Genomic DNA, 27,442 nt, shown 5'->3' with positions numbered 1-27,442 from the left:
ACCAAAATGTCCCCCGGCTTACCAATAACTATTGTAGTCGGGTTAAGCTATAAATAATATAATAATTAATAAATGTTTAAGTCTATATGATTATTGTAATGAATCCAATAGTAAAAATGGAAGGCATCACCATGGAACCATTTCAGGAACTTTTAACAACTGGGTTTTAAACATTGAACAAGCAGCAAAAAGTGCAGCAAACTATGTTAAAAATATTAGTTGTGTTGCCTGTATGACCATGACCCCACTTCTCCAGATTGTACCAGCACTGATCAATGCTACTTGAGTCCCTGAAGTAATGACAAAAATGTCCACACTGTCACCATCATGTTCAGAATATTAGAATGTTTTTGTCGAGAATGTTTATGTGATATAAACACTATATTCCCAGTAGTCAATGAGACAAAAAGGCCCCCACCATTCTCTACTAAAGTAGCCCGAGCAAATTTCACCAGTGTACAGCTAAAAGGAACCGCAAAAAAATGTAGGTCACGTTGAGTTCAAATATTGTAGACATGTAAAAAAAATCAAGATACCTACAACACAGAAGGAGGAAACACACCCCCATCAACTTAGTACTTTAGAGTAGACGTGTGATAGTGGTGCGAGGACGAATACCTCGATGACATCGTTTATAACATGACCGGAACATGTGCAGTAGTGACATTACTGATTCCAGTATCTATTTACCCTATGAATGTTGACATGTTACTAAGTGCTATCATTGAAGCAGATAAACACCACATCCCAAACTACTTCCAAAGGAAGAGAGAAGTTCCAGCCCCCGACTGGATGATGCAAGACAATCCCACCGACATCGATGCCATCAGCGTGCCACGAGGGGTACCAGACGAATACAAACTAGTAAATCAGGTTGCATCAGGTTTGGAAAGTATTATCCCATGGATAACAGTTAACAAAAATGCGGATAGGATTAACTACATCCACTATAACATACAAAAGCTTGGGAACTACACCGAGGCCGGACTCACAGCAATTGGAGAACAACTCCATGCCACGTCACTCATGGCCTTCCAGAATCGTATCGCCTTGGATGGACTGCTGGCACATCAGCAAGGAGTGTGCGCCATGCTTGGCGACCAATGTTGCATGTCCATCCCCAACAATACAGATTCCACAGGAATGCTGTTGCGTGCGATTTCTGGTTTAAAGGTGCTAAACACCAAGATGAAGGAACACTGGTGTTGACACTGAGATGTTCGGTGACTGGAGAAAACTTGGGGGACAATGGTCTCCTTATGTGATGTCCGTGCTTATTGCACTCGCTGTTGCCCTTCTTTTGTGTGCCTTATGTGGATGTTGTTGTATCCCTATCCTGAAGGTTACAATCACATGGACTGTGGATTTAGCCATGGCACCAATTACAACAAAGGTAAATGAAATGTACCCCCTACTTGTGGCAGGTGGCAGCGATGACAGTGACGACTCAGATAGCCATCATGGACATGCCCCTGACTTGTTTCCTGACCAAGACAAGTACTTTGACTCAGACGACGAGAACACTTCCGTTCAGGTGTAAGCACAATTTCTGACATAGATGACCTGCTAGGTGAAAACCGAGAGGAGAGCCTAGGAGGGACTGCAAACAGATAAATGTGTGATAAACAGGAGGGAAATGTTAGAATAAAATGTAAATTCAATTATTATAGTGTTAAGTTATCACCCTTATATCCGTTTGCTTAGACAATAGAGTTTTGACATACACTTTCGGTGCAACTTAGACACATCATCAGTGTTGTATCCTGGGTTCACTGGGTGTTTCGGGTCTCACAACAGACACCCTCGCCCAGGTGACCCAGATCAGTCAGAACAGTTGATCAGTCCCGGCTTGTGTCTAAGTAGCTTTTGTTCTCCACGGATCTCCCCGCTTGATCCACAGCCATCTGGACGCCTTTTCTGCTGCGTCAGTGATGTTCTTGATGGCTCTTTTGTTATGCTGACCCTTCACTCCCAGCATCGTGAGTGCTCTAATGAGAGACTGGCCTACAAAACCTCTGCACCCGACCTCGATGGGGTTGCATCGGGTCCTCCATCCTCTGCTTCGGCATTTGTCTGCCAGCTCCTCATACTTGGCCCTCTTCCTCTCAAAGGCCTCCTCCATCCGGTCTTCCCAGGGAACAGTCAACTCCAGCAGGACCACTTGCCGAGTTGTTTCTGACACCAGGACTATGTCTGGCCTGAGAGTGGTCACTGCAATGTTCTCTGGGAATTTGAGCTGTCTCCCTAGGTCGACTTTCAGCTGCCAGTCTCGGGCTGTTGCCAGCAGCCCCCCTGCTTGACTCCGGCACTGCTTCGGCTTCTCCCCAGCCCTAACAAAGACAATGGACTGCCTTGTTGGTTGATGGTATTTACTGGTGGAGATTCCTGTGCTGATGGCCTCTGCAATGACCCGCAGTACTTGGTCATGGCGCCAGCGGTAGCGCCCGTCCCCCAGTGCCCTTGGGCAGCAGCTGAGGATGTGTTCCAGTGATCCAGGACTCCGGCAGAGAGGGCAGAGAGGATTCTCCGCCAAGCCCCAGCGAAAGAGGTTGGACGGACTTGGGAGCACATCGTACACCGACCGGATGAGGAACTCAATCCGGTGTGGCTCAGATCGCCAAGCTCTGTCCACGATATCTTCCGGTCAGCTGCGTCCTCCCATCGGGTCCATCCTCCCTGCTGCCGCATCCCTACTGTCCTGGTACAGCGGGCTTCCTCTACCCCTGCTCGGACTTCCTCCTGGATCAGCTGACGCCTTTCCTTTCCCTGGGCCTTGGTGAAGTCCGGAAGCCACTGTTCCTACCAGCTCACTGTGTCGTAAGCGGGACTCAGCCTGGTCTACCGCCTCATGAGCTTTCCATTTCCTGCCAGTTCGTACTTCTATGCCAGCCGAGGAGACTTTGATGTCATTAGAGTCCCTATACAGCAGCACCTCTCTTGCTCGGTTGACCATAAACTCCTCCATCAGACTACTGAAGGGCAGTTTCAGCTTGTTGCTCCTCCCGTACAAGGCGATGGTGCTGAGGCTTCGCTGTAAGCCCAACCACCTCCGCAGGAAACAGCTGACCTTCCTCTTGAAGCCCTTGACGGTGGTCAGTGGCACATTGTAGACCAGCAGCGGCCAGACTAGGCGTGGCAGGATGCCGTGTTGGTAGATCCAGGCTTTAAACTTGCCTGGTAATCCTGACTTATCCACTGCGGTCAGCCAGGTTCCCAACTCCTCTGATGTCGCTTGGAGTGCTCCGGTGTCCTTCAAGGTACAGTCATAGATCTTGCCCAGGCTCTTCACTGGCTTCTCCCCCACCAATGGAATCTGGGTGCCTCCGACTGAGAAGCGAAACTGGTCTGTGACTTTTCCCTTCTTCACCACCAGAGACCTGGATTTGGCTGGCTTGAAGTTCATCCGGGCCCAGCTAATGAGACGCTCCAAGCCTTGAAGGATCCATCTACAGCCCGGGACTGATGTTGTAGTCACTGTCAGATCATCCATAAACGCTCTGATGGGGCCGCATACCAGAGCGGGTGAGTGGACCTCTGCACTCCACCTCTGCTGACTTCACCAGCATATTCATGGCCAAGGCAAACAATATCACTGAAATGGTGCATCCAGTGATAATGCCCTTCTCTAGCCGATGAAATGCAGATTTCTTTTTTCCGGAAGTGACTCTCAAACTGAAGCAGCTGTAATAGTCCAGTATGAGGTCCTTGATCTTGCCTGGAATGTGGTGTCTGTCAAGCGAGGTTTCCACCAGTTTGTGTGGGATAGACCCGTAGGCATTGGCAAGGTCAAGCCACAGGACTGCCAGGTCTCCTTTGCCTTCCCGTGCCTCCCGGATCAGCTGGGTGACGACTCCCGTATGCTCGATGCAACCTGGCACCTTTGGGACAATAGTCTTGAGTGTTTTGAAGCAGCATTCCGAGACGCTGACCAGCTACTCCCAACACCACTAATCTTGCAGGTGCCTGGGAATGCCAGCAGCAACCTTGAAGAAGTTTCATCGTGCAAAATGTGCCAAGATAAGAACACATGCACAAAAAGTAATTATTCTCACATACACACACACACATAGACAACAAGTACAGCTTGTGCAACTGCTTGCTTCCCCCTCCCCTTAGAGTTGCACGACCATGTATTAGGGTCCTCCTAAAGAAAATAAAGAGAGAGGAGCATGAATGGCATACTCAGGGTGGAGCGGCATGTCACTGGGTATGTTGTTTCACTCTCCTCGCTGCGAGTAACTTTGAATATTGTTGTCTGTCTCTTCTGTATTTAAGTGTTTTTACAAGTGTCCCAGGAGTTTGAACCTGACAGGGACTCTCAATTCACACATGTTTTGGACTTTGGACTGTTTTTGTGTTGGTGCCAGCTGCACAGCTGGCACTATGGCTAAGCTGGTCAAAGTGCCTGTCTAGTAAACAGGTGATCCTGGGTTCAAATCCCAGCAGTGCCTGGGTGCTTGGTCAGTGAAACTTTGGCAGCTGATTTCTGAACCATGTACTTCTTTTTGTCACTTGCCCTTCAAGAACGAATTGACGTTGCATCCACAGCTGACATGATTGTTGTGGATCCCATTACGCCAGAAGGTGCTTGAATCCAAAGAGTATGACATTGTGATGTTTTGTCATTCAGCGCCACTTTGCAGAGGCTCATCCACTTGACAGTTGAATTTTTTTCTCTTACAGTGTGTCCCCACGTGGCATTGGTGGTTCAGTGGTAGAATTCTCAGACATTTGCTGCCAGCCAATCAGGATGCGACACAGACGTCAGACAAGCAAAGAGACTCGCCTGCCATACGGGCATGATTACCATTACCATCTATCAGGGATGGCAACTGAATTAAGAATCAATGCCAGAAACCTGCCACAGGATTTCAGATAATGTTTTGATGCAGACTGGTCATGATGCCTCTGAAGTTCACCAAAGCAGACCTGACTTAAGGTGACTACACTTCCAAAGTTCCCAGTGATGACTGAACCTCTCGCTCCTTGTGTTCCCTGAGAAACTCATATCTTCAATTTAATTATTGAGAATTGTGTTTACCCACAGTCCTGGAAGATCGCAAAGGTGCTCGGTCGAAAAGGTTTACTTAAACAAGTTATTCCTTGTGTGCTGTTGTAGTCTCTGTCACGCAATTGGTCAGCGCGTTTGGCTGTTAACTGAGAGGTTGGTGGTTTGAGCCCACCCAGGGACTCTCAATTCACACGTGTTGGACTTTGGACTCCCTCCCTTGTATGAACATTTTTCCCCATTGGCGAACTGTTTTTGTGTTGGTGCCAGATGCACAGCTGGCACTGTGGCTAAGCTGGTCAAAGTGCCTGTATCGTACTGTATCTTCAATTTAATTATTGAGAATGGCGTTTACCCACAGTCCTGGAACATGGCAAAGGTGCTTGGTCGAAAAGGTTTACTTCAACAAGTTATTCCTTGTGTGCACGGTCATCTCCTTGGCCTTCTCGGTGTTGAGGATGAAGGATCAGAAATCTTCTGGCATAGTGTACTGACCACAGAAGGAGGATAAAGAAGTAGGTTTAACATTTCAGGGAAGGGGCCTACCTTCACCGCCTGAACAGGGACTTGAACCCTGGACCCTCATATTAAAAGTCTGATGCTCTACCAACTGAGCTATCCAGGCCTTTGTAGAAAGAGGACAACTCACAAACTAAAATCTTCTGGCATACTGTACTTGACCTTGCAGAGAGGAGAGCTTCTTCTCTGGCTCTCAACAAAGGCGGTCGCATCTTTCCCCTCTCCTACCTATCCCTTATCTTCCTTGCTTTGTTGTCCCTTGGTACTTTATGGAAACGATGTGAGGTGCCTGGCTTTTAACTAGCAGTGGAAAGACTTGTGTAGCCCCTCACACAAACCACGTGTCTTCCTCCCATGCACATGTCGCCAGCTGATCCTTGACATCAGCAACATTTTGGTTCTAGGACAATGGGGTCACCTGCCCCCATTGGTCTTTTCCAAGCAGTCACGGTGGCCGAGAGGTTAAGGCGTTGGACTCGAAATCCAATGGGGTTTGTCTGTGACGCTTTGGTTGGGCATTTGTTGCTGCCATGCTGTTTACCTTGTGGTGGAGTACTGTTGGTTATGAGGGCCGGGGTGTTGTCGACGGGGGCTTTTGTTGTTCTTTCACGGTCCGCATTGTCTACACTGGTGGTCTAAATTTTGGGTAGAGGATAATGGGGTCCACTGTCCCCATTGATCTGCTTCTTGCAGTCTCGGTGGCCGAGAGGTTTGTTGCCACTCTGCTTTGACATGCTGTTTTCTTTACCTCTCCCCGGTCTTTCAGCGGCCCTGTCGAGGGTGTTTCACAGGTGGGTGGTGTGATGTTGGATATGGGGGCCAGTGGGTTGTCGCCGTTTTGTTGTTCCTGGAGCACATAAAGAAGAGTGGCCAGTACAGGGGGTTGAACCCATGACCTTGGCATTACGCTCGGCCGTACTCACTCGCCCTAAAACAACAAGACAACAGTTAGCTCCCTCGGGAGAAAATACGGCCGGCATCTTACGGACATGTACTCAATGTCAGGGGAGCAGTGAGTCTCTATGATCTTGCTGTTGTTGCACCAATCCTCATGCACGTAAATACAGACCCCCCCACCTCTGCTCTTACCGGAGTCCTATGTTCGATCCCAGCAGTGTAGAGAGCGGCCGGCTAGCTGCACGCTAGCATCGGGGATCGTCGGTTTGAGCCAGGTCTCCGTGATGATTAGATTAGATTAGTTTAGATTAGATTAGATTCAACTTTATTGTTATTGCTCATGTCACTTGTACAGGGCAACAAAATGCAGTTAGCATCCAACCAGAAGTGCAATTTTTATAAGTACATTAGTATGGACAGATCTATGTAAATAAAACTATATAGGCTATGACTATAATACAGTGATGATATGTACAAGGATATAAATGACTATAATATGGCTATTGTAGATTATACAGATTATAAACAGTATGGGTATGACAATATATAATAACAGTAATATATACAGTATTGCAACGGAGTGACTAGAGTAGAGTATGGTTATTGCAGATTATATAAATTATAAACAGTATGATCAATGAATCAACAGATAGTATATGTACAATAGTGCAATAGTACAATAGTGCAATGAAGTGATGGGGGAGGGCATAGGTCAGCGGGGGGATGTAAGTAGTGGAATGGGTGGGCAATGGGGGGCAGAGTTCAGCAAGGAGACAGCTGTTGGGAAAAAGCTGTTCCTGAACCTGGTGGTTCTTGTCCGTAAACTCCTATAGCGCCTCCCTGAGGGTAGGAGGGCAAACAGTCTGTGTGCTGGGTGCTGTGAGTCTTTGGCAATTTGTGATGCCCTCCTGAGACAACGCTTCCTGTAGATGTCCCCGATGGCAGGAAGTGAGGCTCCGGCAATGCGTTGGGCAGATTTGACTACTCTCTGCAATGCCTTCCGGTCCGCGACAGAGCAGTTCCCATACCAGGCTGTGATGCAACTGGTTAGGATGCTCTCAATTGTGCATCTGTAGAAGTTCACCAGGATGTCTGAAGAGAAGTGGTTCTTCTTCAGGGTCCTCAGGAAGAAGAGGCGCTGGTGAGCTTTCTTGACCAGGCTGGAGCAGTTGGTAGTCCAGGAGAGGTCCTGTGAGATGTGGATCCCCAAGAATTTGAAGCTGGCCACACGCTCCAATGTCTCACCGTTGATGGAGATTGGTGGATGCATGGCGGCATTCTTCCTGAAGTCCACAATGAGTTCTTTTGTTTTTGTTGTGTTGAGTAGTAAATTGTTGTCCTTGCACCACGCAGCCAGGTAGTCCACCTCCTCCCTATAGGCAGACTCATCGTTGTTGTTGATGAGGCCAATCACTGTAGTGTCGTCTGCAAACTTAATGATGGTATTGGAGCCATGTTTGGGTTTGCAGTCGTGGGTGAAGAGAGAGTAGAGGAATGGGCTTAACACACAGCCTTGTGGTACTCCGGTGTTTATGGTGAGGGTGGAGGAGCAGTGGTGGTCCAGCCGGACATGTTGCGGCCTGTTAGTTAGAAAGTCCAGTAACCAGTTGCAGACAGGAGCTGTGATGCCCAGGTCTGTGAGTTTGGCTACCAGCTTGGAGGGGATGACTGTATTGAATGCTGAACTGAAGTCTATGAAGAGCATTCTGGCATATGTGTCCTTATTGTTCAAGTGTGAGAGGACAGAGTGCAGTGCTGTGGAGACAGCCTCCTCTGTACTCCTGTTCTTACGGTAGGCAAATTGGTGGGGGTCCAGGGTGGGGGGAAGGCAGGATTTGAGATGTGCCAGGACTAGCTGCTCCAAGCACTTGGAGATGATGGGGGTGAGTGCCACTGGACGGTAGTCATTTAGGCACGTTGGGGCGGAGTGTTTTGGTATTGGCACGATGGTAGTGGTTTTAAAGCAGGTTGGGACAGTCGCCTGGGCCAAGGAAAGGTTGAATAAGTCCGTCAGGACCCCCGCCAGCTCACCAGCACATGCTCTGAGAACACGACCAGGGATGCCATCAGGTCCTGCAGCTTTGTGTTCGTTGATCTTGCGTAACACTGCTTCAACGTCAGTAGTGGAGAGTGTTAGTGGTTGGTGATCAGCTGTCCATTTTGCCTTTATTGCAGATGTGTGGTTGTCCTTCTCAAAGCGAGCGTAGAAGTTGTTGAGCTCATCTAGGAAGGATGTGTCAGAGGGAGGGGGGGAGGGGTTGGTGGGTTTATGGTCCGTGATGACTCGGATGCCTTGCCACAGGCGTCGGGGATTGGAGTTGGAGAAGTGCTCCTCAACCCTCAGCTTGTAGCAGTGCTTTGCCTGCTTGATGCCCCATTTCAGGTTAGCCCTTGCTGTACTGTAGGCTTGTGCGTCTCCAGATCTGAAGGCGGTGTTGCGGGCCTTCAGCAGTAGACGGGCATCCTTGTTCATCCAGGGCCGCTGATTGGGGTACATGGTGATCCGTTTCTCTGTGGTGACGCCGTCAATGGTGGCAGAGATATGGTCCATTACCGAGGAAGCGTAGCGCTCGATGTCAGTATGGGAGTGAGTGGTTGCTGAGGTTGCAAACATACTCCAGTCTGTGTGCTTGAACTGGTCCTGTAGCACAGAGTCTGTTCCCATAGGCCACACTTTTATTGTCTTCACTGTGGGTTTCACACGTTGGATGAGTGGTAAGTACTTAGGGGAAAGAAAAAGGGATAGGTGATCAGACTGTCCTATGTGGGGGAGGGGTGTCGTCTTGTAGGCTCCAGGTATGTTTGAATAAGCATGATCCAGTGTCTTGTCTCCTCTGGTGTGGCACAAAACATGCTGATGAAACCTGGGGAGGACTGTCTTCAGGTTGGAGTGATTAAAGTCACCCGCAACAATAAAAGCAGCCTCCGGGTGTCTTGTTTGCTGTTTGCTAATGGCTACATGCAGTTCCTTCATTGCAATCTTAGCGTTAGCATCTGGTGGCATGTAGACAGCAGTGACAATGACCGATGTGAGTTCTCTTGGGAGGTAGTAAGGTCTACATTTTACCATGAGAAACTCCACATTGGGTGAGCAGTGACTCTCTGTGATAACAGAGTTTGTGCACCAAGCATTGTTCATATAAATGCACAAACCTCCACCTTTGGTTTTACCAGAGTCCGCAGTCCTGTCTGCCCTAAGGATGGAGCGTCCTGCTAACTCGATAGCATTGTTCGGGATACTGCTGTTAAGCCAAGTCTCTGTGAAAATCATGACGTTGGAGTCCATAATCCGTTTGTTGTTGGTGATACAGAGTCGTAGTTCGTCCATTTTGTTGATCAGAGATCGGACATTAGCAAGGAAAATTGTTGGTGAGATACAGACTGGGCAGGGGTGGATTATGTGGATTGTTTCGTAGCCGTAGCAGTAGGCCGGACCTGCGACCCCGCTTCTGCTTGCGCTCCCGACGCCGCCTGCGCCTCTTTCCAGACCCGACAACAATCCACGGAGCGCCCGGTGGTCTCGCTAGTTCGTCTGGGATGTTGTGTCGACGATGAAAGTCTCTGCAAACTGCCAGTTTGTGTCGGTAGCCGATGTCCACAAGGTCCTGTCGGGTATAGTGGTGTAATGCCAATGTATACGTGGATAGAGTCCATAGACAAACACACATGAAATAAGCAAAAAAGCACTGAAAGGGAGAGCCGTGAGCCGCTGCGTCTGTGCGCACCACTATCTTGGATCGTCTCGCAAGAGACTCGTCCGGGCGAGACCGGTCCAATGGACCGGTATTATGGTTCATGGAAATCCAAGGGATGATAAAAGCAAAACTGGATTTAACCTGATCCATAATTTTATACTCCTCTGGGACGCCACGAGGGATACCTATGGCGTCAATGTATGTCGGGTTGGGGGCGTCTAACCAGGGTGAGGTTGACACTCCCAGGCATGCTTAACGGTCCGTTTTCCTCGTTTTAGCTTGTTCCACCATCAAAAGCCAATTGTTAAACTGTCCCGAAATACCTGTCAAGAGGACAAACAAGGTGTCCACCAGGTCCCCACTTATCGCCCTCAGACCCCAGCGTACCGATTGAGTCTGCTTCGGGGTACATAAAATAAAAATACATCAAATATTGCAATGGTGTCCTGTGGCCGATTAGCTCAGTTGGTCAGAGCGTGGTGCTGATAACGCCGAGGTCACGGGTTCAACCCCTGTACTGGGCCCGGTTTCACAAAGCAGGTTTAGTGAAAACTCGGAGTATGTTAACCCTGAAATGAGGGAAACTCTGCGTTTTCCGTTTCAAAAAGGGAGGTAAGTCAAACCAGAGACAGAGGAGTAACGCCAGCCTGTTTCACAGAGAGAGATAACTTAACCTCGGTGTCAGTTACTATGGCAACAGACTCTGTGAACATAACCTGGTCGGGACCAGGTTTTCTTCAATGAACCTCGAGTTTCTTTCTGTCTCCGCCCTCTTACGCTACACACGGTGTGATTCATTCATTGTCGCGCGTGTTTAAAGCCAGTTTGGTCGTTTTTCATAATCACCATCACCAACAGCAGTAAAATAAACAGAAAGACAAATTTTTTTTTATTTGGTCTTCTTTATTTCCTACAAATAAGAAAAAAAAAATTGTTTCTTACTTTTTAATTGTTACAATCATCAACACAATTCACCTATGACCTTGCACCCACCTCTAACTTGTGTTTTAATAATTCAATTTCCAGATCCGTTTTAGTTATCTGGCGGTCCAGCAGCACCATTTCTTTTTCTGTTTTTTGTACTGTTTTTAATAAATGCACTTTGTAGATTTCTTTTAGTGGTAGCTGGGAACACATAAGGATGACATTATACAGTTGCACATGAATTCCACTGAATTAACCTCTGGAATTTACTGAATATCTCACTGTGTCAATCTGTGCTGTGGAGGTTGAGGGACCCTCTTCCTGCTGCCCAGCCATGCTCTGTTAAAATGGATAAGAATCCGTTAATACTTCAGTGTAGGCTAAAAGTCACTATAATCCACAAAAGCATGTAGAGACATGTGAATGGAGAGGAAATCAGTAACATCAAGATTTTACCTCTGTAGGCCTCTCAGGCTCCCTCTCAGACACCACAGAGAAGGCAGCAGACATTGTGGTCCCATCATCTTCATCATCCTGTTTAGAGTGTTATGTTTCACTATGCTATACTTTAAATATGGCATAATCTCTGGACTATTGGCTACTTACAGTGAAAGTGGCAAATGGATCCACTAGACCAAGTACGCCTTCAGAATCTGTTGAGACAAAAGAAAAACACATGAAAGGGAAATTAACATTGAACTATAGGCCCAAAAGAAGTTTGAGGCCTAGGCCTATTACATCTTATCAAGGCTGGTGGCTCCTGTGTAATCATGTCCGAGGATGAGGTTCCTCCAGGGATCCCCTCTGCGACTGGCCTCCCGACAGTCTGACTCATGGCCAGCTCCTCTGCCTCGGTCAGACGTGGTGGGGGTGGTCCTCCGCCAGTTTTGCGGGCATCTGCCCGCTTTCTGTTGGCTGAGTAGAAGTTAGATGTTGCTTTTCATATGTCTGATTTAACTGTATACAGGCGAGGACATTTATGTGTGTGAAAACAATATTATGTTGGAGATAATGCACACCGAAACAGCCGCTGAATGATATTTAGTGGTAAACATGATTAAAAAGAGGCACCCTGACTGTTGTGCTGAGGGCTTACCTGTTTGAACAATGTTTTTATATTTCATCTTCAGCTGCTTCCATGTTCCTTTTTCGCCGGTGGGATTACATCTAAGTGACATAAATTGTAGCTGTAACACCATTCTACTTGTTTGCATCTGTAGCCTAATATTATTGTGATTGCATAAATGTATATAATAAATTTAAACTTACGCATTGACTCGAGCAGTAATCTTCTCCCACGCCGACTCACGTTCTTTTGCTGCTGCAGCCGTGTTGCTTTTCTTTTTAAAAACGCTTTCAATGTTGCTTTACTTTTTAAAAACGCTTTCAAATTCGCCGTATGACCGCATTAATATATCCAGTTCCAGAGGACTGAAATATGACGATCTTTTCTTCACCATGGCAACGATCACTCATTGCCATGGTGAATCGAGGGAACGGGGCTCCAATGATCAGGGCTTTTTAAAGTTGTGGTGCACGCGCTTAACTCAGAGTGAACAAACTCTGTGTTGATTGAACCAAATGAAATCACCTGTTCTGAAACCCGTAACTCAGAGTTTCCTGTCTCAGAGTAGATCAACTCAGAGTTCGGGGTTAGACTCAAGAGTTGGTTGAACCTGCTTCGTGAAACGGGGCCCTGGCCACCTTCTTTATGTGCTCCAGGAACAACAAAAGCCCACGGCGGCAACTTACCAGCCCCCATAACCAACATCACACCACCCACCCACCTGCGAAACACCCTCGACAAGACCGGGGAAAGGTAAAGAAAACAGCATGTCAAAGCAGAGCGGCAACAAACCTCTTGGTCACCACGACTGCAAGGAGCAGAGCAATGGGGGCAGTGGACCCCACTATCCTCTTCTATCTAAGTTCAAGTCTTGGTGGAACCGACTTACCCTGCAGCAATCAACTGTGTTGTCCTTTACCAGGTAGTGTATGCTTACTTATTTACTTGTTGATTTGAGTTCAAATACAAATCAGAGGTAAACGTGGACCAGGATGAGTTCCCCAAATGACACGAATGTCTGTGACAGCTGATGTCAAGGATCAGCTGGCAACATGTGCATGTGAGGAAGACACTTGGTTTGTGAGCGGGGCTACACAAGTCTTTCCAGTTCCAGTTAAAAGCCAGGCGCCTCACTCGTTTCCATAAAGTACCAAGGGATTGTCCTGTTGCCCTTGTATTTTGAGGGCAAAAAGGAGGCATTGGGACTTGAATCCCGGACACTCACATCAAAAATCTAACCTTCAGGTGACTGGCTCAACCTTTGTCTTGTCTGACCATGAACTCTTTCGTCCAGAAGATATTTGGCTTGTCCATGTGGGCAGTTTAAGACCTCAATCAATCTTGGAGGTGTCGATTCCGGGACCTGCCTCTTTCTTTCTCCTTCCTCTTCCTCCTCCAGTCGTCCCCATCCACCGCGGCTGAAGCACTGGCAATACAGCCTGGACAACAGTGTCAGCGTGAGCCCATAGAGGGTTACCTGAATCCCTCTTTGACAGACCCCTCTTGAAATTGCTTTTATGCTTTTAAGGACGTTCTTTTTCGTTGGCAGGTGCTGAGGGCCCAGAGCGGCAGCAGTTTCCCTGTGTCCCTTTTTTTCCACTTTTGGTTTGCTGAGTCACGGGTGCAGTGTGGTTTGGATCCCTCCTTTTATGCTACCGCTGTCGTGGTAAGCCCAGCCCAGGCCTCTTTTCTTTTTGATAACTCCTCCCATCACCACTTTCTTTGTATTATTCATGGTTTGTGGCTCATTTCAAGAGAATTGTTTAATGAAATAACTACTTTTATAATTGTAAATCACGATCTTGTTGTGTGGGATTTTTGGGGTTAATGTAGAGTTTGTGATTGATCCAACCTGTTACATCCAGGGGTGAAAGTCCCCAAGTGAAGTTGTCAGCAATTTACCTACCCCGCTCGCTTTGCCACACATGCAATGACACCACAGCGGCCACCTCCTTCCTCTGAGCCCCTCCATGCAGGCCAGTGATGCACCCAATCAGTCATCTGGGAAATATGTATTGTGTGTCCAAACTGGGACAGTTGCTCGTGTACACAACTTCAGAGATCAAGCACATGTCCTTGTTCCCATGTTTTTGTAAAAGTAGGAATTGAACGGCCGTGTTTCCACCCAGTTTCGACCCGGGGATCTTTTACATGTGAATGGGGATCAATGGGAATGGGCTGTTAAGAGGACTGGCGAGGTCACAAAGCAGTTGCCAAACAATGAATCACGACGATTTGTCCAAAGTGGGGGCAGATTGACAATTGTCCAAATTGACAAAGATTTCTCCTTTGGAGGGAAAATTGTAGTTCATTAAACATGTTCCAGAAATAATGGGCTTTTCTTCAACAAAACAAGAAATCACAATTGGAAATGAGGCTTGAAGGTGAAGGTGAAAAAAGCACCTGAGCCAACCTCAGGCTCGCCTTGATGTCTCAGTGGACTGAAGGTTGGCTGGATGGGCGGGATTTTGAAGTTAAGGTCCTTTTTCCAAACTATTTGCCAAGTCACAAGGCAAATCAGGATTATACTCAAAGCTTGAAGGCTTGAACCAGGGACCTTTAGATCTTCAGTCTAACACTCTCCCAACTGAGCTAGTTCAGCTGCAAAAGTGGACCTCAGTCTGGGCTAAAAGTAGGGGCAGTGTGACGCTGGGTCTGTGCCATGTAAGTTGCTGTGTACCTGGTCCGGTGTGTTCTCATCTTGGGTTGGAATGTCCCCATGCTGGTAACGGGTGGGGAATACAGTCCGTTGATGAGAATAAGCGGTACAGAAAATGGATGGATTTCACTGGTTGAAGTCTCCAGCTACCACAGAAACGGTCATGGTCCACAAGCCTCTGTTTTGAATTCCCCTTTGGCCAATTGACACCACATCAACTCTCAGAATTGTAGTTCATTAGATTAGATTAGATATTGAAGGATTTCATGTATGTTGGTCTCCTATTCTTTGTGTCTCATGTATGTTTGTCTCCTATTTCTTGTGTCTCACTCATATAACTATGCACTACATTTAATCAAGTACAACCAAGTAGCCTTGGGCAAATCACAGGACACATAATCGCTTTCAGGCACATACAGTTCCGGAGCGCTACTATACATCCACAATTTTGACTAACAACAGATAACGGGAGAGCATGACGTCGGCAGCCACGGCCTGTCGATAGCGGCTGGCTCCACCGCTCCACCCCGGCCGCCCTGCGTTGGTGAGAAGATGTCAGCCGAGTAAAGGAGGGGGGCCACCTGTGATACGCCAGAGATCTACCGACATATCTTAGCATAATAAAAGCCGGGCAGGGACAGTTAGCTGTACTCATTTGTTCTGACCTGTAAGTAAAGCCTACGTCTCTGCAGGTGTTAGGGAAAGACTTATGAGCCCGGAGCTCCGTGTAATCTGACTGGTCTGAGAGTAAACCATATAACTGACAAGTTTGTTGTCATCTCTTGCCTCCAACACGACACCCACAGGAATCACTGACCTAAGAACAGGTGGTCAAATTCCAACAATTGGCGCCCAACGTGGTTGGAGGGGGAGTTGTGTTGTGTGGTTTGGTCTTACTTTAGGCTGCTGTTCGATGCTCTGGGCTTCCACTACAGGCGCGCCTCTACAAATAAAAAGGTAAGCAGAAACCTGTTTATTCAAATTCTGCTATTGGTCAATAACAAATTTGGTGGAAACCTGGTAGCATTGTGTCTGTGTGTCTGATAATATTATTACGCTAGCAGGTGTGTTGACATAGTGTATGTTTTGTGACATTATTGTGAAGTTTTGAGAAAACCGGTGTTTGTTCCAGTATACTGCGTGGTCCGGGACCGCTAAGGGTCGGCGTACCCAACTGGGTGGAGGGCCGTAAATGTAACGCTCCATTCGGGTCCAGTGAAGGGCAGTACACCAGCAGGCGGTGAGGGGAACGCTTCACATGGATGCTTAAATAGACAGGGTCTATTTGATAACTTTCATTATTGCTCAACATCCTTGCAACTATCAGTTTTGTATTTGTTTTTTGTTTTAATTGTTGTGGGAATAGAATGGAAGGTGAGTTGGGCCGAGAATGTGAGGAGTAGGAAATGTGTGGGGGTCCCCCGAGGGTGTCAGAAAGTGAGTTGTTTGGTTTTGTGGAAGGTCAGGTTATGAGGGGCTTGGTAAGTCAGGATAAGAATAAAGATAGACAGATGGTACGTAAGATATGGGAAGTGTGTGATGGACAGAGTAGGGATAATATTGTGAAGGTTCAGAGTAAGTTCAGACGGGAGGAGGAAAAGATTATGAAATAAATAAGACAGGTGGAGGAGAAAATTGAGCAGGCGTCATTCTGGCAGAAGTCAGAACTTAAGAATACGCTGAAAAAATTAGAAGATTCCAGGCGAATGATTCATTCGATGGGGATGGCAAGCTTGGCTTTGGCCGCCCCGTACATGACGCGGGAAAAACAGTCGAAGGCGAGAAGCGCCCTAGTGGTCACGTCATCGGCACCCCCGTCCGATCCAAACCCTCCCAGTGGAGTCTATCCTTCTCTAAGATTCCAGGGAGAAGTCGACATTAATGGGGAGGAGTTAAATAGACACATTCCGACCCTACAACAAGCAAGGCGCCATCCCCCAACAGACATAGGCAGCCCCGCGCCACAGGTTGGCGACCCATCAGTGGAGACTGGTGGTGCGACTTCCTGCACGGGTGCGATGCAAAACATGTCCCTTATAGATTCGGCCAGACACAGTAAAAGCGTATCTAAGATTTTAAAACAAATTGACATGTCTAATGTGTTGCCAGAAGGCAGTACCAGGCGCCGACACCCTGCTGAGGCAGATTACAGCAGGCGCCAGCCGGCAACACCTACGGCGGAACGGGATACCCAATCGGAAGATGACATATCCCTAACGCCATCTTCACCAGCCCCTGTGAGACGAGACAACACAGGGGCTAGATCTAAAACAGTTATGCCTTTAAAAGTTGACGTGGCGAGCCAGCACACGGTATACACACCTTTTACCATAACAGACATTGACGGCATGTGTCATAAGTTGCCTCCACTGGCCCGTGGAGCAGACCCATGGATCAACGAGGTATTGCGCCTCACAGCTGGCCTCAGTTTGGCCTGGGGAGATGTCCGCTGTCAGTGACCACACTGTTTCGAGCGGCAGTGCTAGCTGGAATGCCCTCGTCAGTGGCTAATAAATTAAAAGATGTTCCTAATCTGTCAGTCGAAACAGAAAAATCATACAAAGCGATCTTGTTACACCACATGCGCAGGCACCGTGAGGAGGAGGACGAAAAAGATAAAACACAAAAGGATTTAGCAGCACAACTGTTGAAATTACAATTAGCTAAAGAACGAGAGTTCACCTCAGATAAAAAGAAAGAGAAAAACATAATCTACACTGGCTGTTTCGTGTGCTGAGCTCTTGACCACTGGGCACGTGATTGCCTCACCTGCACTGGACAGTGGCCACCATCAGGACCACTGCAGTCGCTCCCACAACAACAGCAACAGCAACCATGGGCTCATCAACCACCAGGCATGCAGTCACAAGGAGGCTCACGTGGGCGGGGCGGCCCATTCCACCGACCTCAGCAACAGCAAGCGGCTTCTCAAACTTCCCCTGCTGGTTAATACGACCAAGACCAGGACGGCGGTGCCAACTGGTTTGAACTTGATTGGTCGTGACATATTGACTGCTTCTAATGCTACTATTTTGTGCACAGACTCTGGTTTAACCCTGACGTTGCCAGATGGCACGACAGTGGACTGCAACAACCAAAGTACAGGAGGACAATACCTGCTCAAACAACTGCCGGCAACCACAACAGCCGACATTTATTGGTGCCTTCTGACTCGGACTTCGTCACCAAGCAGTGTGGTGTCAGTCTATGAGACGTGGAAACCATGGATCCTGTCCAAGGCCACGTATATGCCTCCCACCACCCCCGTTACATTGCACATTGTTTTACGACACACAACAGGATATGACATATCAGGAAGGTATGGAGTAGTGGTTAAATTCTTCTCGTCTTTTCGCAGGTCCTGAGGGGGTGGCGGCCAGCGTCTATTTTGTTAAGTTGGAACAGGCCTGGTACAAAGGCACACCTGATTCGGCGCCACACATCTCTTTGGCTGTGGCCCCAGGACATGAACAACAGTCCTTGGGTCCCATGGTGAAACGGTTGTTGGCAGCTAAAGACTGGACGCCGCTCCCTGAGGTACCGCAGGTACAACACTCACCCTCGGAGTCGGCGTATCGTGTGGTGTGCCAATGCACAGACGTGTCCGTTGTTCAACATCGCTTGATTGACAGGTACGAGCTAAAAACACTGACAGATCACGAACTCTCCGGACCCATGTTGGACACCATCCCGGAGGGGGTGTGGTCCAACGGTCCATTTGACGTAGGTTTTTGTGAGTTGAAAGTATTTTGCTTGCATCTATCATGGCCAACGGTTCCAGTACACCCGCATGCCCCAAGGTTTCAAGAACAGCCCTGGTTTGTTCAATCATCATTTGCACTAGGTGTTGTCAGTTTTGCAGCTTCCAGATGGATGGACGATCTCCTCCTCGCCACTGACTCTGCTGATTGTTGTTTGCAGGCCACGGAAGCCGTGCTGCTGTGTCTGTACGAATTGGGTTTCAAAGTCTCACGCAAAAAGCTACAATGCTGGAGGAAAACTGTCACCTTTCTGGGTCGTGTTCTCTCAGCTGCTGGCTGCGCCATGTCGGACGCCCATCGTGCGTCCATCCTCAGGCATCCCAAGCCTTCCACGGTGGGTGAAATGCTGTCCTTTTTGGGACTGTGTGGTTACAGTCGACAGTACATCCCCTGCTACGCGGAACGCACTGCACCCTTGCGCGCGTTGCTGTTTTATGAAATAGCTTGTTACAGGTTCGGAGAGATCGCAGCAGAGAAATGACCACAAACAACGGCTGTATGTATATTAATGATATTTAATGATAAAACACACAGCAGTTCACAACATTTCCCATCATGAGTTATTATGCTAGACACAAGCTGTCACCCCCATGCCCCCACATAACACTCCAATCAACACAGTTCAGATCCAGAATAGCATACCTTACCGTTGACAGAGGGCGGAGAGCCAAAAACACCCCGGTAGAGTAATCTGGAAACCGAAAGCTGGACACTCGTGCACAGTTCACAGCAGACTCTAACCGGGATTGAGAAAACAAATGCTTTATAGACTCGCCCGTGCGAAAACAGGTGGCCAGCCTGTCTCCGCAGGAGAGGAGTCATCACCTCCGTCCTCTGCCTCAGGCACCTCAATGTCTCACAACATTCTAGTTCGTTATCAGGATATGGGAATAATATTTATCCCGTTGCCGGAACAAGTTAAAAACAAGTTATATAAGTGTGAAAAGTCAAAAAGTGTGCGAAGCAAGTTATATAGTTGTCAAATAGAAGCGGGCAAAAACAAGTATATGAGTGTAAAAACATGAGGTCCCTGGTTCAAGCCTTCAAAACATGCATTGCATAGCCATGTGGGTCAGCTCAGGACAACACAAATAACAATCTCTTCCTTCATTCCACCCTGTGGCCTGAGCTGAAACCACCACTTAATTGATAAACCGTTCAGGTAGATCATCCTCATTTTACAAAACGTGTGTTGCGTAACCATGTGGGTCAGCTCAGGACAACACAAATAACAATCTCTTCCTTCAGTTGCCAAGTGCGTGCCAAGGGCTCTAAGCATGCCAACGCCAGGCTGGACTGGGACTCGGAGACTTCACAAGCCTTCGTGACCCTAGGTCAGTCGCTGGCCTCTGCTTTGGCTGCGCAGACAACCGTTGTGTACTCATTACACCGCGGGGGTCGCGACTCTCATCCAAAAGACCACCCTGCCCCGGAGGATGTCTCATCTCTTAGGTCGCCTCGGTCTGCATTGGATGCAGCCCGTGAGGGGGGAAGTGGTGAAGATGTCGCTGCCCTTGGCGATATCCCGAGCCCTGGGGGCTCCTCCTCCCCAACCAACAACTGAGGCGATTTCTGGATTAACTAACACACACACACACACACACACTGATAGTTCAGCACCTGATTACACTGATACTGCACAACATACATGCAAGCGGCAAACTATATTACATGCCACTTAGGATAAGCTTCCTGGTTTTGTTTTGACATTTTTGTCATTAGCTATACTTCTTTATCGCACTCTGTGTTCTTTTTCGTCTGTAGGTGTGGTCGGAGGCCGAATAACTGCCACGGCGGTCCCAGACGGAATGGTGTCCACCAGTGCTTCTAAACATTACAAGAGAGTTCCAGACGAATATAAACTAGTCAATCAGATTGCAGCAGGTTTTGAGTCAATTATCCCTTGGATCACCGTTAATAAAAATGTTGATTGCATCAATTATGTGCATTACAATCTACAGCGCCTCTCCAATCAGAATATTGTCAGGGCAAGGGCGCGTGGCGTGGCGGTTTGATCCCCAGATGCAGGACACAGCAGGCTCAGGTAAGGTCTTAAAGTCTTTTAATTGTCCAGTGAGTGAGGCACAAGAAACTGAAAGCGAGGGCGCACAAAGAGGGGGCTCCGTGACTTAGTGCCAGCAGGCACAACACAAATTACCTCACGAAACAATAAGTAGTCCGAAAGGCACGCGGGCTACCGGACGGGTAGGAGGGTGCGTGGCAGAGGCGAAAGCAGTGCTGAAGGGGTACAGGAGCACGGTAACAGCTCGGAGCTGGTCTGTCACATCCACCAAGGAATAATCCAGCACCCTCCTGCAGCAGCTCAGTGCCTAATGATGGAGGCTGGAAATTAGGATGAATTGGCAACAGCTGCACCCGTCAGGTAGCTCCGCCCAACTCAAGGGAGGTCCGCGTCTGTAAATGCACAAGGAGAGCAGTAAGGGTACAAATGACACCAAAACCCAGACGTGCCCCCAAACAGCAACATGAGGTATAAGCACATGTCACAGCGCAGCGTGACAAATATACCTTTAGTCGTCCCTCAGTGGAGAAATTTACATTGCACAGCAGCAAAGGGGACAGAACTAGTTCAACAGTAAAAAAATAAACAATCTAAGAATAAACAAAAGTAATAAAGTAATAACAGTTTAACAATTTTGTCACGCGGATTGTTGTTTGATTTCCCGACGGGGAGTTCCTGTTTTGTATGTCACAATTTCATGTTGAACCTTGAGCAGGATTACGATTGCAACAACCAGTAGGGTAAAGCAACCCCTTCTCACTAGAACATCACTTTTTTTCATATTTTTTAAAATGATTTCAAGACCAAAATATGTGATTTGGATACACATGACAGAGGTCTATTAAACTCATGAAAAACATGCAACTTAGTGAAAATTGGATTTAGCGCCTTTTGGTTGCAAGCTCTTCACTTCTTCCCTACCTTTTGTTGCAACTGCACAGTCAACAGCTTGGGCAGCCCTGGGTGTGCGTCGCATACGGAAACCTTTCTTCCGTGGCATCTAAAAGAAAAGAGATGAAATCAATGTCAGTTCACACACCATGAACTTAAGCTTCTAAATGCTCTTTTCCATGCTCTCTGGTTACCCCGTGTGTGCGTGGGTTTTCTCCGTGCCCCCCCCATTGGCGATGCCATATTGTCCATAGGCATGAAACTGAGTATAAATGGTTGTCTATATGTGCCCTGTGATTGGCTGACAACCAGGATGTACCCCGCCTCTCGCCCGAATACAACTGGGATAGACTCCAGCAGCAGCAGTAGAAAATGAATGAACATATCCATACATCTTACGTACTGCCTATCCTCACAAGGGTCGCGGGCATGCTGGAGCCTACCCCAGCTATATTCAGGCGAGAGGTGGACTACATCCTGGTCACCAGCAACACACAGGGCACATATAGACAACCATTCACAGTCACATTCATGGCCACAGACAATATGGAGTGTGTGTGGGGTGGGGGTCAAATGAAAGTGAGTATGTGATTGGTTGACAACTGTTGAATACATGTGCATCAAGAACCTTCTACAACAACAGTATAGTCATCAAGCTGGACTTGTTCCACTGTATGCGACGGCTTCTTCGTGAGTGTGCCTCAGAACATCACCCGCTATACAGCACAGTTTGCACAGTTCCTATCGGCTGCCTTCTCTGTGGTGGACCAGGAAGACCTGCAGAGGCTCCAGGATGCATACGTCTTCTGTGGCATCCAGCCTGCAAATCCCACCAAGCAGCATATTCGTGAGCACTGCAGGATAAAGATTCCTCCGCCCGGGACGCTTATTCAGAGAGTGGAAGGGGTGTTGAAGCACTTTCTGTTAGAATAAAATGTAGATACATGTACTATTTTGTTAGTTATCACCCTTATATCCATTTGCTTAGACAATAGAAAGTGTTTGAATGTGCTGAAGAAGGAATGTTCCTGTGACCCTGATCAGAGACGCCCAGCGACCCCCAGGTCCTGGAGGTGCCTGGATGCACCAACAGCGACTCTGCAGATGCTCATGTTAATCCTGCAAGAATGTGTCAAGATAAATAGCTCATAAAACATTAAAAGTAATTGCTCTCACATACACACACACACATAGACAAACAAATACAGCTCGTGCAACTGCCTTCTCCACCCCCCCTTAGAGTTGCACGACCATGTAGTAGGGACCCCCGAAAGAGAATAAAAAGAGAGGAGTATGAACTGCATACTCAGAGTGGAGCGGCATGTCACTGGGTATGTGGTTTCACTCTCCTCGCTGCGAGTAACTTTGAATATTGTTGTCTGTCTCTTCTGTATTTCTGTATTTAAGTGTTTTTACAAGTGTCACAGGAGTTTGAACCTGACACTTTCACCTGACCACAGATCCGAATGGCATCCCTCTATATAAGCCCTCCATGCTAAAGAGATGGAAGATCCAACGTGTCCACATTCTGCGCGGTTGCCTCAGTGATCCTGAGGTGGACGGGGGCATACTGTACCGCCGTGGAGGAACGATACAGTTAAACCATGTGCCAGGTGAGCGTGCAGCAGTCCCTGTCTGGATCCCCATCAGAGGCACGTCGCAGCAGGAGGGCTACCACTTCCACCAGGCCAAATGGGTGACCGGCACGCAGGTGTCCCCAGAGCTGTTCCAGGCCCAGGCCATGACACGAGTGTGTCGCTGGAACTATCAGTGTCTGCTGGACCTGAAACTGCCAGGCGTTTGTCTCCCGCCTGTTTTCGACCCTACACTGATGTGCTCCCTCAATGCTTTTTCCAGACGGGTCTTTGGCGAAGAAAAGTTTGTCCAGGTTTGGCCTGGAGTACAGGGAGCCAGAGTGTTGTTCGGTCCCTTTAGACTGGGACAAACATAAAACCAAGAAGGACCCCGGCCGCGCCACAAGTGCTCCTTCTCCAGGCATCCTGTCTGATCAAGGAGCTGGTCAGGGAGCAGAACCAGTGCAGCCTTCCTCCACACCTCCCACCAGGCTTTCAACTTTGTTCCCCACTCTGTTCACCCTCTTCAAACTGCTACTGCGACTATGTCTAGTCATGTGGCCCCTATCCCAGCATCTGAGTTGGACAATAAAGCTTCTGTTTCTGAGCTTCAGCCACAGCCAGGTAAAAACTTATCTAAACTAATCATGTGTCCCCTTGTTCTAATAGTGTTGCATCTTGTTTGAACCAAATAACAAATGTGTATCTCATGGTTTTCTTTGCCTAGAGCCCACAAGAAGATTGCCCATCCAATGTTCTCCGACTGCTGCCCGCACTGGACCAGTGAAGACTGGAGGGAGAGTATTTGTGTTGGACCACAAGCGCTGGCCGTCTCCAAAGAAGTCGGCAATTGACGAGCTCCTTAATAAACACCGCGGGCACGAGGACATGATCAAGCTTGTGGTTCGGGAGTATGGCACTCTTGTCCACAAGTCCAGCAAAGACCCCAACAGCATGCTGCATCCAACATCAAAATTGCATATTTCTAAATACATAAAACACAACAGTAAATTTCTCAATACATCATCTTCACTAAATACCAGCCCAGAGAAGCTGCAACATACACAGCAGCTTTGGCAGTTGCTAAGCACTACCTCTGCTTTGCCTGTCGTGACACTGCCTGCAGCTATGGTCATTCCACCATCACCACCACCACCACCACCTGCTCATACCCCATTGGAGCAGGAGCAACCACCTCCCGTGTCAAAAAAACTCAAACAAAAACATGTCTGTGCTGTTGTCAACCAAAATCAAAATATCAAGGGGATGGGACATACATGACTTTTATCAGCAGGGCCCTGTCAGATACTTTTATTGCCCCACAAAAGTGTTCCAAAAATATGGTGCAGAAGGTCTGACAAACCCCAAGATGCCATTTCAAGAGTTCAGTCAAACAGACTTCTTCCAGCGAGAGCTCGATGATACAAGAAAGAGGGTGGAGGGAAAAACAGCAGAAGAAGAGGAAGAGGGAGGAATCTCCTCCACCCCCTGTCCGAAAGTGCCGGTTCTGCAGGATGCAGCTAAAGCAGGATCCGAACAGCCCCCACATCCACACTGGCTTTCCAGGGCAAGCAGGGAAGTACATCTACTGCCCTGCCAAAGTCTTCTCTATCTATAGAGAGAACGGGATGGAAAGAGAGATGAGCTGGAGGGAGTTCCAGGCCTCTCCTTTTTATGAAAAGGAGAAACAACGGCAGCAAAATAAATGAAAATTTTTTTTTATTATTCATAGCTTGTGATTAGTATTCATTTTTTATTTCTGAGAGTGTTTTTGAGTGTGGCATGGTAACCTGATGAATAAATATTCTTTGTTACATTGCATTGATTTTGTGTTTTATTTCAAGCACTGGTATCAATATAAGCCTGATAGGAATAGTTTGGAATCATATAGGGATTAATTGGAAAAAAATATATATTGTGGAGAAGAAAATGGTGACTTGACTGATGCTTAGACGGGATTCGGACACCTGACTTCATTTCTCCGAAGTCTCTCTGCTTGTCTGACATCTGTCTCGCATCCTGATTGGCTGGCAGCAAATGTCAACAACACCCGCGCGGCCCCCGCGAGCTAAGCAGGCCTTTTTCTGCTTAACCTGGCCTTTTTGATCAATTCCACAGCTGACCGAGTTTCTCGGGGAACACAAAAAGCGAGAGGTTCAGTCATCACTGGGAACTTTGGAAGTGTAGTCACCTTAAGTCAGGTCTGCTTTGGTGAACTTCAGAGGCATCATGACCAGTCTGCATCAAAACATTATCTGAAATCCTGTTGCAGGTTTCTGGCATTGATTCTTAATTCAGTTGCCATCCCTGATAGATGGTAATGGTAATGGTCTGTCACTTCCTGTGTTGACAGACCGCTCGCGCGCTCGCTCGTTGATTTAAGCTAGCTCCGTTCATTCCGATCTTCAACAGATCTTTTCTTCTAGACTTTTTTTCTCAAACAATATATATATATATATATATATATATATATATATCTTCTTTTATAAACTAAAACGACTGACTGGACCAAGCTTGCCCGTCGACTTGGACTCCCAGCGGTGTCACCGGAGTTGTTCTTCGAGCTTCCTACTAACTCGCCGATCAACAAGAAACGTGAGTATGGCTTCTTGCAATTCCTGCTCCCTCCTCCTTGAGAGGCTTTCCCTGCTGGAGGAACGTGTCCGCCAACTAGAGCAGAGTAATTTCGTAACGATAGATGTGGCGGGCACACCGGATAGCGTAGGTTGTAGCCAACCTACTAGTCTGGTTAGCATTAGCCCTAAGCGGCCGGCTAACCGCGGTGAGCCAATTCAGACGCATAACAGTTACACTTCCTTAGAAAGCCCCACTATGTCACAGTCTACTGGCTCCCGCACATTAGTTATAGGTGACTCCATCACCCGTAACATTAAGCTCAAGAACCCAGCCACCGTAATGTGTATTCCTGGGGCCAGAGCACCCGATATTGAAGCTAGCCTTAGGGAGCTGACTCGCAACAGGTCCAAACACCAGCATAAAGCAAATAACACTAGTTTCTCTGATATAGTGATACACGTCGGCTCCAATGACACTAGGATGAGGCAATCAGAGATTACAAAAAGGAACATAGCAAGGACTTGTAATCTCGCCAGAAAGATGTGTCGGCATCGAGTAGTTGTCTCTGGTCCCTTGCCTGCGAGAGGCAATGATGAGAGGTTTAGTAGATTATTCTCGCTAAACCGGTGGCTGGCTGGCTTCTGTAACGAACAGGGATTTCAGTTTGTAGATAACTGGCCTTCCTTCTGGAGGAACCCCCGACTGTTTGGTAGAGATGGCCTTCACCCTAATAGGGAAGGTGCTCTTACCCTTTCCAGAAATATAGATTACTGTTTAAGTCCCACATGACTTCCTGCACTAGAACAAGCCGGGGGACAGGTGATTAGCGAGCCTGTTAGAACGGGTGTGGAGTCTGTAAGGTTATGGCTAACTGGCGCTATGCCGGACTTGAACAATACACATAGCCCTTTCTGTAGAATAAAGCAACATACTATGCATACAGATTCACAACCCATAAATGCACCACAGTCTGTCTTGCCTTCTACTGAGGTAGGGCCTCGTGATAAACTTGAACCTCCCTCTTGTACTAGTGATGATTCAACAAACAACTATCAGACCCCTATGGTCTTGACTTCTTATCGTGTGTACAACAAGTCAAAATATGGCATGGGTTCTAGACGGAGCAATCTTGTTAATATAACTACTATCAATTCTTTGGGAGTGAACAGCCTCAGTCAGCCAACCTTTACGAAAATTGGTCTTATGAATATTAGATCGCTCTCCTCAAAGGCTGTACTCATTAATGATCTGATAAGAGATCATAATCTCAACATAATGGGTCTTTGCGAGACCTGGTTAAAACCAAACGATTTTATATCCCTTAATGAGGCGTCTCCACCTAATTTTTTGAGTTCTCAGGTTTCACGTCCTAATAGGAAAGGTGGGGGTGTTGCTCTCATCCATGATTCTGCTCTTAACCTCAGCACTTGGTCAAAATCTGAAATTAAAACATTTGAGGTCCTCGTTTTGCGATCGACCGCATCATTACCATTTTATCTAGCACTTCTCTATCGTCCTCCTGGTCCGTACTCGGGCTTCTTGGATGAATTTTCTGAATTTATTGCAGACCTGGTAACCCACGCAGACAATATTGTACTCATGGGTGATTTCAATATCCATGTCAATTCTCCTGAAGAGTCCCTTAGTGTGGCTTTTCAGACAATAATCGATACCTTTGATTTTGTTCAATTAATTAATGAGCCAACCCATATCAGTGGTAATACCCTGGATCTGGTTTTAATTCGAGGTATTAGGACCTCCAACGTAACAGTCCTCCCTTACGTAACCACTGTGTCTGACCATTATTTTATAACATTTGAAATCTTGACCCAATCCCACCGCTTGGAC

The 27,442-nt window shown here is 47.5% G+C and overlaps 2 non-coding genes and 1 pseudogene across 2 annotated transcripts; 2 read left to right on the top strand and 1 right to left on the bottom strand.

Annotated features, from left to right (window-relative positions):
* Positions 1 to 1,568: 1,568 nt before the first annotated feature.
* Positions 1,569 to 9,089, bottom strand: LOC131140694 (uncharacterized; annotated as a pseudogene).
* Positions 4,378 to 4,451, top strand: trnat-agu (transfer RNA threonine (anticodon AGU)). Its single transcript has one exon. It is a non-coding gene; the product is annotated as a tRNA-Thr (tRNA).
* A 1,480-nt stretch (positions 9,090 to 10,569) lies between the features above and the next one.
* Positions 10,570 to 10,644, top strand: trnai-gau (transfer RNA isoleucine (anticodon GAU)). The gene has a single exon. It is a non-coding gene; the product is annotated as a tRNA-Ile (tRNA).
* The last annotated feature ends 16,798 nt before the right edge of the window (positions 10,645 to 27,442 follow it).

Source organism: Doryrhamphus excisus, chromosome 13 (genome assembly GCF_030265055.1).
Source record: "Doryrhamphus excisus isolate RoL2022-K1 chromosome 13, RoL_Dexc_1.0, whole genome shotgun sequence".
Lineage (NCBI taxonomy): Eukaryota > Metazoa > Chordata > Actinopteri > Syngnathiformes > Syngnathidae > Doryrhamphus > Doryrhamphus excisus.
Note: the sequence above shows the minus strand (reverse complement) of the source record. Positions and strands in the feature narration are given on the sequence as shown.